Genomic DNA, 9,720 nt, shown 5'->3' with positions numbered 1-9,720 from the left:
CCAAGAAACAGAAATTCAATGGGTAAAAGCAAAGCATATCACTTATCACACTTGTAGTGATGGAGAGATAGTCAGTCAGTAAAACACTTGCTGTGCAAGCAGGAACACCTGAATTTCAATCTGCAGAACCCAGAGAAGTGTGTTACATGGTGGCAGGTGCCTGTAATCCTACTGTAAGGAGACTATCAGGTGGTTCAGTTGGGCAATTTGGCTAACTAGTCTGGCAAGATTGATTAGCTCCTTCCATTAGCTTCTGCTTCAAAAATAAGGTGGTCTAGAGAGATGGTTCAGTGGTTAAAGGCACTTGTTTGCAAAGCCTATTGGCTTGAGTTTGATTCCCCAGTATCCATGTAAAGCCAGATGCACAAAGTAGCACATATGTCTGGAGTTTATTTGAAGTGGTAGGAGTCACTGGCATGACTATTCTCTGTCTGCCTCTTTCTCTGTCTCTATCTCTCAAATAAAATATTTCAAAACATAAGGTGGAGAACCTACATGGGCCTTTGGCATCCACATTTACACACACATACACACATCTTTATAAACATACATATTCCCACAAACTTATGAACACACATATACATCCCATATACATGCAAATCATTATCATCATCATCATCATCTGAGGGATGAAATAGATGCTCCCAAAGTCACATACCTGGTAGTCAGTGAAGCTGAATGCCTCATGAGAAATTTTTATCTATGTGGTGGACAGAATTAGTTCATCTTCGCCTCTATTCTGCAGCTTAATAACCTTAGAAATCTTGAAAGAGGATATTGAAAATTTGTCGCCATAGAAAAAGGTCAGCACTTATTTTTTTGAAGATTTTATTTCATCGATATCCTGCTGGAATTCTGTCCTTTAGTTCTGCTGTTTCACCCATGTTTTCAAAGTCAGATCATAAAGCTGCATCTCACCTGCAGTAGGTGAGTAGTGTTACTTATGAAAAGCAATGTTTTCAGTATAGGGACAAAATTACAAAGTCAGACCTCAAATATTTAATTTAGTTGTTAAACACAGGCAATACTCATAGAACAGAACCAAAAACAATCACACAATGACAGAGGTATGATTTTAAGTGCCTAATAATTATCATACTTTTGAAATTCAAGAGAAGCCAGCATGAAAGCCTGATATATATATATATATATTTTTGAAGTAAGGTCTCACTCTAGCCCAGCTGACCTTGAATTCACTATGTAGTCTCAGAATGGCCTCAAACTTATGGTGCTCCTCCTTCCTCTGCCTTCTGAGTGCTGGGATGAAAGGCATGTGCCACCATGCCAGGCTATGCCCAATGGCTATCTCCTACTGGGACATATTCCACCCTTTATGCAGGAGTTATACTTCAATTGTAGAAATTTTATGTTTGTTTTTATTCCCCTTGCCAGTGTTTGGCACACTCTCCTGTTGTTATTGTCCACCTTATGTGGGCCAGGGGGTGATATCCACCCTCTACTCATGCCTTCATTTTCCCCTACCGTAATGGAGCTTCCCCTTGAGTCTGTAAACCAAATTAAACCCTTTTTTTCAAAAGTTATTCTTGGTCAGTTGATATCTGCCAGCAATGCAAACCTGACTGAAACAATATTCTTAAAGGGTAAGAACTCTTTAGAGGATCCAGTGATGTTTATTCCATTTGCATCACACAAAGGCATTCTATGGAAAGTGTGGAGAATGAACTAGAGGGAAGAGGCACTATGCGCAGAGGCCACGCAGGATCTAGTAAACATAAGAGAAAGGTGACAGAACCTGGCAGTAAATAGAAAGGAGGGCATTTGTTTGTGAAATTTTCAGAGAAAAAATCTCAGGAAGTATAAACTCAAAGGGAGAGCACAGAAGAGGCAAAAGTCAAGAAGGGAAAAATCACTGGACAAAGATGCTTATTTCAAACTGTTTCCTAGAATTTGAACCATACTTTACTAATACATTGAAAATCTAGGACTGGGGGAGGGGATCAGCAGCTAAAGACACTGGTTGCAAAGCCTGCAGACCTGGGTTCAATTCCCCAGTACACACATAAAACCAGATGCACAGCATGGCACACGTGTCTGGAAATCATTTGTAGGAGCAAGTCCCTGGGACACCCATTCTCTCTCTCTCAAATATTTTTTTAAAAAAACTATGCATTTTAAAATTATTAAAGATGATGTTAACATACAAAATTTCAAAGGATGGTTTGAATATGTGTGTGTGTGTGTGTGTGTGTGTGTGTGTGTGTGTGTGTGTGTATCATATAATAAACAACTTTAAGTAAAATTTAGTGATAATTATGAATGTTCTGAATGTCCTGAGGAGAAGGCATCAATAGGGTCACTCATGTTTGTCATAAGAACTAAAAAATTAAGTATTTCTGAAGCATTTAGTAATGGACATGTCAGCACAGAGAGTGAATTAGATAACTTTCTCCCGTAATTATGAACAAATGTGAGTGGTGATTTATTACATGGGAGATTCCCTATTATTTTCTTGCTTTGTTTTTTAAGATTCACTGTTCTGGCTCACCATGAAGTATTTTTCAGAACTACATGTTTCAAACTTTCAAATATCATAATGGTGAGGTTCACTCCATGGCCTTAGTTCAATTAAAGTAGAAAATGTTGTACAATGTCCAAATTACTGCTGTTAGCTGGGGTTGTACTGTGCCTTATGCTTCCTAATGACTGATGGAAAGAAAACTATGCCAGTTGTGTTAATTTTTGTTTTTGTATCTTATAACCACACCATTCCCCCTCTATCATACTCTTCTATAATTTGATTATTTTTATAGTACTATGATTTGATTCCTTCCTTATAATCTACTGAATTTGCTACTGGTATTTTCTTTGTAGCTATTGTAGGGACTGGCATAAAACATCTTCATACAAAAGTGTCTCTGTCCAAAGGTGAGAGTAGCTCAAATGTATGGGCACAAACAGATATAAATATGTAGAGAACAATTACATGGGCCCAGCCTATCAACTTTGTCAAACAACAGTAGTGGCTTCCCCTATAGGGGCCATGACCTTCCTGCCCATAGGATTTTGACTCCATTTTCAATTATAGGCATGAATTCTCTCCCATGGGGTGGGTTTTGTATCCAGTTTGAAAGCACTTGATTATGACTATAACAGTCATGAGACTATAGTACCTGTTGGTACCTCTTGCCTGGCTAGTTGCTTATGCAACATGAAGGGCAGATCCACATATGGGTAAGCATGTTGATGGCTTTTCTCCCTTCGTAGTCTCTATAGCACTTTGCAGTATTATGACAGCAAACCAGCAAGGATGATGCTTCCAATTCAGTTCCAGATTGATTTTTCTGTGTCTGCAACTGATGCATACTATGTCATCATCAATAGGATATTATCATCTAGTAATGGTGGGCAACCAAGAGACTTGGCCTGTATTGTTTCGAGGGGCTCAGTGGTCTTGTGAACCAGCTACTTTCTGGGAGGTGTCCACTATTAACACTTGGGTTGTCCAGTAACAATCCATAACTTCTAAAAGCAGCTCTACTTAACCACATAGGAAGGTTGTGCCCAAACTACAACCCTCTTTTTCTTTCCTTAGTTATATTTTTAAAAAGAAGTTCGTTTCCCGGAGACTTTCCTAACATTTTTAGTTTTCTTTAACACTCCATCTTTTCTATTTCACTTTTCTGATTCTCCTTTAACCTTTCCATCCTAGTATTTAAAAATATATAGGAAATGTAATCAGTGTATATCTCCATCAACTGTTGAATGGATAATAAATATGTGGCACATCTGCACAATGGAATTTTATTCAGCTGTAAAGAAAATTGAAATTAGGTAGTTTACAGGAAAATGAATGGGTCTAGAAAATTTTAGATTTACTAAGGTAAAAAAAGGGTCAGAAAGACAAATGCCCCAATATCATATGTGCATCCCACTTCTTTAGATTTGTATATGAGTTGGAGTAAGAGTCAGTAGTAAAGACTAGGAAGCTAAAAAGAGCTATTAGAGGTGTGAAAGAGTAGGGGATAATACACATGGAAGGAGAAATTTAGTTATCTTTGTGAATGAAAATGTTTGATTCTGGTGAGACTCTCATTGTAATAAAAGGAATTTTTGTTCATGTTGCTAATTTTATGACTTGTGAAATATTTCTGGTTTCATCGTGTGAGAAATACAGCGAGGTCTGCCATCATTTTGGTGTCTGGCACTACACTTTCACTGCATCCCAAAGGATGGGCTCCCTTGACATGCTGTGTTGCTTGTGCATCCTGAATGTCAGTTCAAAGTCAGAACTAAGTTCTAGATGAGTACTACGTGACTTGATGAGTGGGTCCCCTATTGATGGGCCTGCTTCCACACTGCTTTTCCAAAAGTATGGGCTGCACTCATTGAATCTGATTTTTTGTTTGATTCGATCATATAAATATTCCATCTATAAATTAAGAATACCATTCTTGAAGTGAAAACCTTTAGGCAGAGAATGCAAGCAAATATTTCACCATTTCCTTGATACTTTACAGAACACTTAAATATTATTCTGAGTGATGTTCTACTTGTTTAATTAATGAACTAATTTGGGAAGAGAGAGATTGTTAGGTTTGTGGCTATAAGGAGTAATTTCTTTTTTTCTTTATTTTTTTAGGAGTGATTTCTGTTAAGAGCCTTTAGACTAGCCCTAGAAAATGTTCAGCTAACAGTTGTTTCTTGAAGCAAAATACAAGAAATAATAGGTTAATTCCAGATATTTATGAAGCTGGGGGAATTTAGTTCAGTTCATAAAGGAGAAATAACACTTGAGTAGGATGAGATAAAATGAAAAGACTCAGATTACTAATGAAAGACAGTGAGATAGGTGTAAAGAAGAGTATTGCAATTTTAAAAGTGGCTTATGTAAAAACAAAATAAATGAATTACAAAAAAAAAAAAAAACAGCATGTAGGTCAACTCTGGTGGCATGCATCTGTAATCCTACCTAATTAGGATGCAATGCTGAGCCATGAGAATTGTGAGATTGAGGCTACCCTGAGAATAAACTAAAAAATAAGTAGAAATATCTGGAGTTGCAGCTCAGTGACAGCATATGCAAGGCCTTGGGTTCATTGTAAAAGAATGTAAACAAGTAACGTAACAACAACAAAGAAAACATCAAATCATTTTGGATCTTATTCCCAGTGTCCTGTGAATAGCATATATCTCACCCTATCAAGATCCTCATATTGAATAGGTCTTAAATAATGAACGCCTCAGGAAGCTCTTGAATCTGGTTAGTCTTTCTGACTGATCTTGTAGAGAGTATAGATACTGGAATTTAACAGGTTATATCTCACACTAAGTGAGTGCCAAAGTAAAGGAATCTTACTTTGAAGGTGTTAGAACATTATAGAAACTGATGTCTAGAGCTTGTGTTAGTCCATTCTGCAAGTACCAGAGCCTATTTCACTTCTATCCATCACACTTTCAACCATCACTTTGTTCCACTTACCTCCATGGAGATGACCTTTTCTACTCATGAAAGTTGTTCTGAGGAGATCCATTTTTTTCTAAGACCTCTGCATGACATTGGAGTAGTTCCTTTAACAAATAGCTCAGGCTTATGAAATATACTAGTCCATGAAAACAAAGGGTTTTAGAAATTTGTAGAATTTCTTTTAAAACAACACAAACTTCAATTTTTTTTTCTTATTGTTTTGTTATGACAAGGAAATGGCCAATAGGTCCTTACTGACTGTGGGTAATTCTTTGGTGCTAAAACAAATAAGAGTCTATACTTTATCTTTAAAAATATTACCAGTAGGTGAGATAGCATCCTTTTAAGACTGAATAAGTTCATGCTCTTTTTAAGAGATTATCTTTATAAAATATCTGTTTCATTATTAAATATGTCAGTTGAGAATTTTATGTAATATATTGTATAATCAGCCTTCAAGATTTCAGAGACATAAAGGTCAACAGGAATCTGTACAGTATACCTCTGTGAATGCCTTGCCAATAACGCCAGCACAAAATAACATGTATAGAAAATGTTGGGGTATCTTAAAATTAATTTTATAAAATTTTTAAATGTTATGTGAGAAAGCAAGAGAGGGAAATAGAGAGAGAGAGAGAGAGAGAGAGAATAGGCACCCCAGGGCCTCCAGCCACTGCAAGCAAACTCCAGATGATTTCGCCACATTGTGCATTTGGCTTACATGGGTCCTGGGGAATCAAACAGAGGTACTTTGGTTTGCAGGCAAATGCCTTGACTACTAAGACACCTCTCCAGCCCTTAAAATGAATATTTTAATTAAAGGGCATTTGCCTAAATTGTTATTGAAAAACATTTCTAATACTTGCATCTTATTCCTGGAACAGTTCATTTTTTTATTTCTAGTATTCACATGAAATGTACTGTAATATGAATGGATTTCATGAAAGTTGCCAGCTCTCTGATACCTGCTGTGTGCTGACAGCAGTAGATATCCAACTGCAGCATCCACTGTCAGATCCACAAATAGTCTTTGGAGATTATGTGGTTTGCTAGCATAAGGCTCTCTTTACTAGTTCTCTTCTGCTATGTCTCGGCCCTTGCAGTATTGCTCATATTAGGACAAGTTTCTTAGAAGACTTGACTTTGCTACAGTTCTATAGGGAACAACTTCTGGAAAGCATAAGGCTCAGTGTACTTGCAGAGGGAAATAGACTAAACAGCAGGAATCTTGGGGTGAGAGGAAGATCTCACCTGCCAGCTGTATCCACATCATTTCAACAGGAAAGTTTTCCTGCAGTTACTGAAAGACTATTTATATATATACATACATTGACGAAATAGGGTGACAGGCCCAAGGCTGTTCAGTTGTGAATAAGTACCTGTGTAGGTAACAGAAATGTTCTTCATGTGTTGACAAATCCTGCTGTGAATTAGAACAAATACATAACAAAACAATAAGAAATGGCTTATTTTCTTCAATATGAGTACTAGACTACCAATCTTTCATTGTTGTGAAAAACAGAAGTGATAACATTCTATGCTTGAAGGGTACAGAAGCCAATAAAACCAGATAAGCAATTTAAGTAGTTGTGCATAGGTATATGCTGAAATGACAGTTACTATCACCTAATCTCTCCTGGCCCTTATTGTATGACAAAGCTGCTTCTTAGATCCCTGTTTTCATTGCTGCCTTAGAATTCAAACTCACTCTTGTTTTGGTAAAGAAAAAAGTTAGATTTGGGGGCTGGAAAGATGGGTTAGCAGTGAAGATGCTTTACTGTGAAGCCTAAGCATCAGGTTTGATTCCCCAGAACCCATGTAAGCCAGATTCACAGATTCACATGCATCTGGGGTTTGTTTGCAGTGGCTGGAGGCCCTTGTACTCCCATCTCTCTCTCTCTCTCTCTCATTCTATCATAAATAAGTAAACTAATAAAATATTTTACTAAATATATTTTAAAGATTTCATGTGAAATTTCCACAATGCCAAGTCAGAGGACACCCTGCCTGTGTGATACAGCATGTTAGACATGCTGCATGGACCCATGGCATAGCAGAGAACAGCAGAGAATATAGATGGGTTGGAACTGCAGGACTGTGACAAGAAATGAAATAAATACACAGACTGCTTTTCTATCCCTTCAGATGATACTTTTTACAAAAAAGCTTCACATTATGAGATTCCATGTCTAATTCTCAATCCTTACCATGTTTACTCAGGTGTCAGCTTTCTTCCTCTATGACATGAATTTCACTTAGATATGGGATGTCACCTTCTCATACCTATCTTCCACGCCCTCCTACAAAGTGCAGTCTTGACCATATCCATCTGACTTTACTCTTCATACCTCCATTTATGAATTGCACCTCAAACACAGGATCAGTTCTTTATGGAGTTACTGTGGTTATCCTCTTGGGGCTGGGACAAAGCACCTGACCCAAAGAAGCTGATGTTATTTTGACTTAAATTCTCAAGAAGAAGCTTCATGATGACAGGGGAAAGCATAGTATGAAAAGAGGCTAGATATCACTTCTGCTACAGCAGATAGAAAACAGCAGCAGGAGAGTGAGCTAACAGAGTCAAGGTAGATAAAAATAAAACATAAGGTCCAACCCTAGCAACATACCTCTTCCAGCAAGACTCTATCTCTCAAGTTGCCATCAGCTAGGGACCAAGCATTTAGAACACATAAATTTATGGGAGACTAACTCAAGCCCTCTGAATTACTCTACTGATTATTACTAATGACTTCCTCAAAGTCAGCATACTGAAAAACAAACTTTTATTTCTTATCTTGGATTGGATCATTCTAACCTAACTACAATGATTGTATAAAACATTAATACTAACAGGTAAATTACATGTGCATGTTCAAACACAATATATATATTTCCCCACCAGCAAATGAGATTCATATTGACAGGCCATTTTGCAAGCACAAATTCCTAGTTTCTACATAGTATCTCACACTAAATTATTCCAATTTATCTATTTAAGTTTTGCTGATTGTCTTCCATTGTTTAAGATTCAACTTGTTTAACACATGTTGTTGTATAGATAGTTATATTTAAAGAAAAGTAAGACTTTGTTTCTATATTAAATACATTTTTACCTCTTAATGCCTAACATGTTCATATTGGTCTATGTACCTATCCCTTTCATGTGTAATATCCCCACAGGGTCAGGCCTATTTAGGCTATTAGTAAATCTTCAAAAATTAGTGAATTTATGGTTGCATTGTTTACTTTCTGTCAGTCACTTTCATGTTTCTGGGATGAACTTCCAAACCAGTCACAGTCTATGGAAGGAACAGGATTTATTGAAGCTTACAGGTCCAGAGCAAGTTCCATAATGGTAGGAGAAGCTGGCTCCCTTTCACAGGTTCATGCAGAGAGAAACAGCAAACACCTGAATATATTGGGGGAACATCCATTCAAACTAACACAAGTCCCATTTATTGTGATCAAATATCTGACAAGCAGCAACTTAAAAGAAGAATAGGTTTATTTTGGCTCATAGCATGAAGGCACAGTCCATCAGGAAGTCGTGGTGGCAGGAATGAACGTAAAGCAGCTGGTCACAATCTATCTACAGCCAGGAAGCAGAGAAAAATGGATAGAGGTGTCCAAATTTCTTTCTTTTTTTGGATCAGTCTATGATCCCCATCCCATGAAATAGCAATGCCACCCACATTTAAAGTGAGTCTTCCCTCATCAGTTAACCTAATCTATAAAAGAGCTCACAGACACACACATAGATTTGTCTCCTAGGTGTTTCTAGATCCTGTTAAGTTGGCAACATAAACCATCACAATGATTCAGCCACCTACATGCCTAAGCTACTTACTAGTATTACAAGTGAATATAAGCAGCTTATAAATCCAGCTTAGTTAGCAAGACAATCCTGATTAACAGGAGATAGGTATATACTGGGTTTTGTCTAGGAAGGAAAAGTACTTAGGAAAAAGTAAAGGAGATCTTAGCTCTGTGTGTTGAGCACCAGCCTGGAAGTAAAGAGAAACCCTGAGTCTGGGAACCATTCAGATAGAATAAACCTCAGCACCAGACTCAGATGTGTAAGGGAGGAGCAGGATTGGTTTGTGGGCCCAAGGAAAACACTGATTGAGGAAGGGCCCACTGCATGTGGGGAAGGCAAATGGAAAGTTTCGGAAGAAGCAGGATGCTAACACTGCAACTGATGCTCATAGACATCTTGAATGAAAGTGAATCAAATGCAGGCCCTAGTTTTGCCAGAGCAGGCAAGACGGTATCCATGTTCCATGGGCCAGTCCCTA

This window comes from Jaculus jaculus, chromosome 5 (assembly GCF_020740685.1).
Source record: "Jaculus jaculus isolate mJacJac1 chromosome 5, mJacJac1.mat.Y.cur, whole genome shotgun sequence".
Classification (NCBI taxonomy): Eukaryota; Metazoa; Chordata; class Mammalia; order Rodentia; family Dipodidae; genus Jaculus; species Jaculus jaculus.
This window is presented reverse-complemented; position numbering follows the sequence as displayed.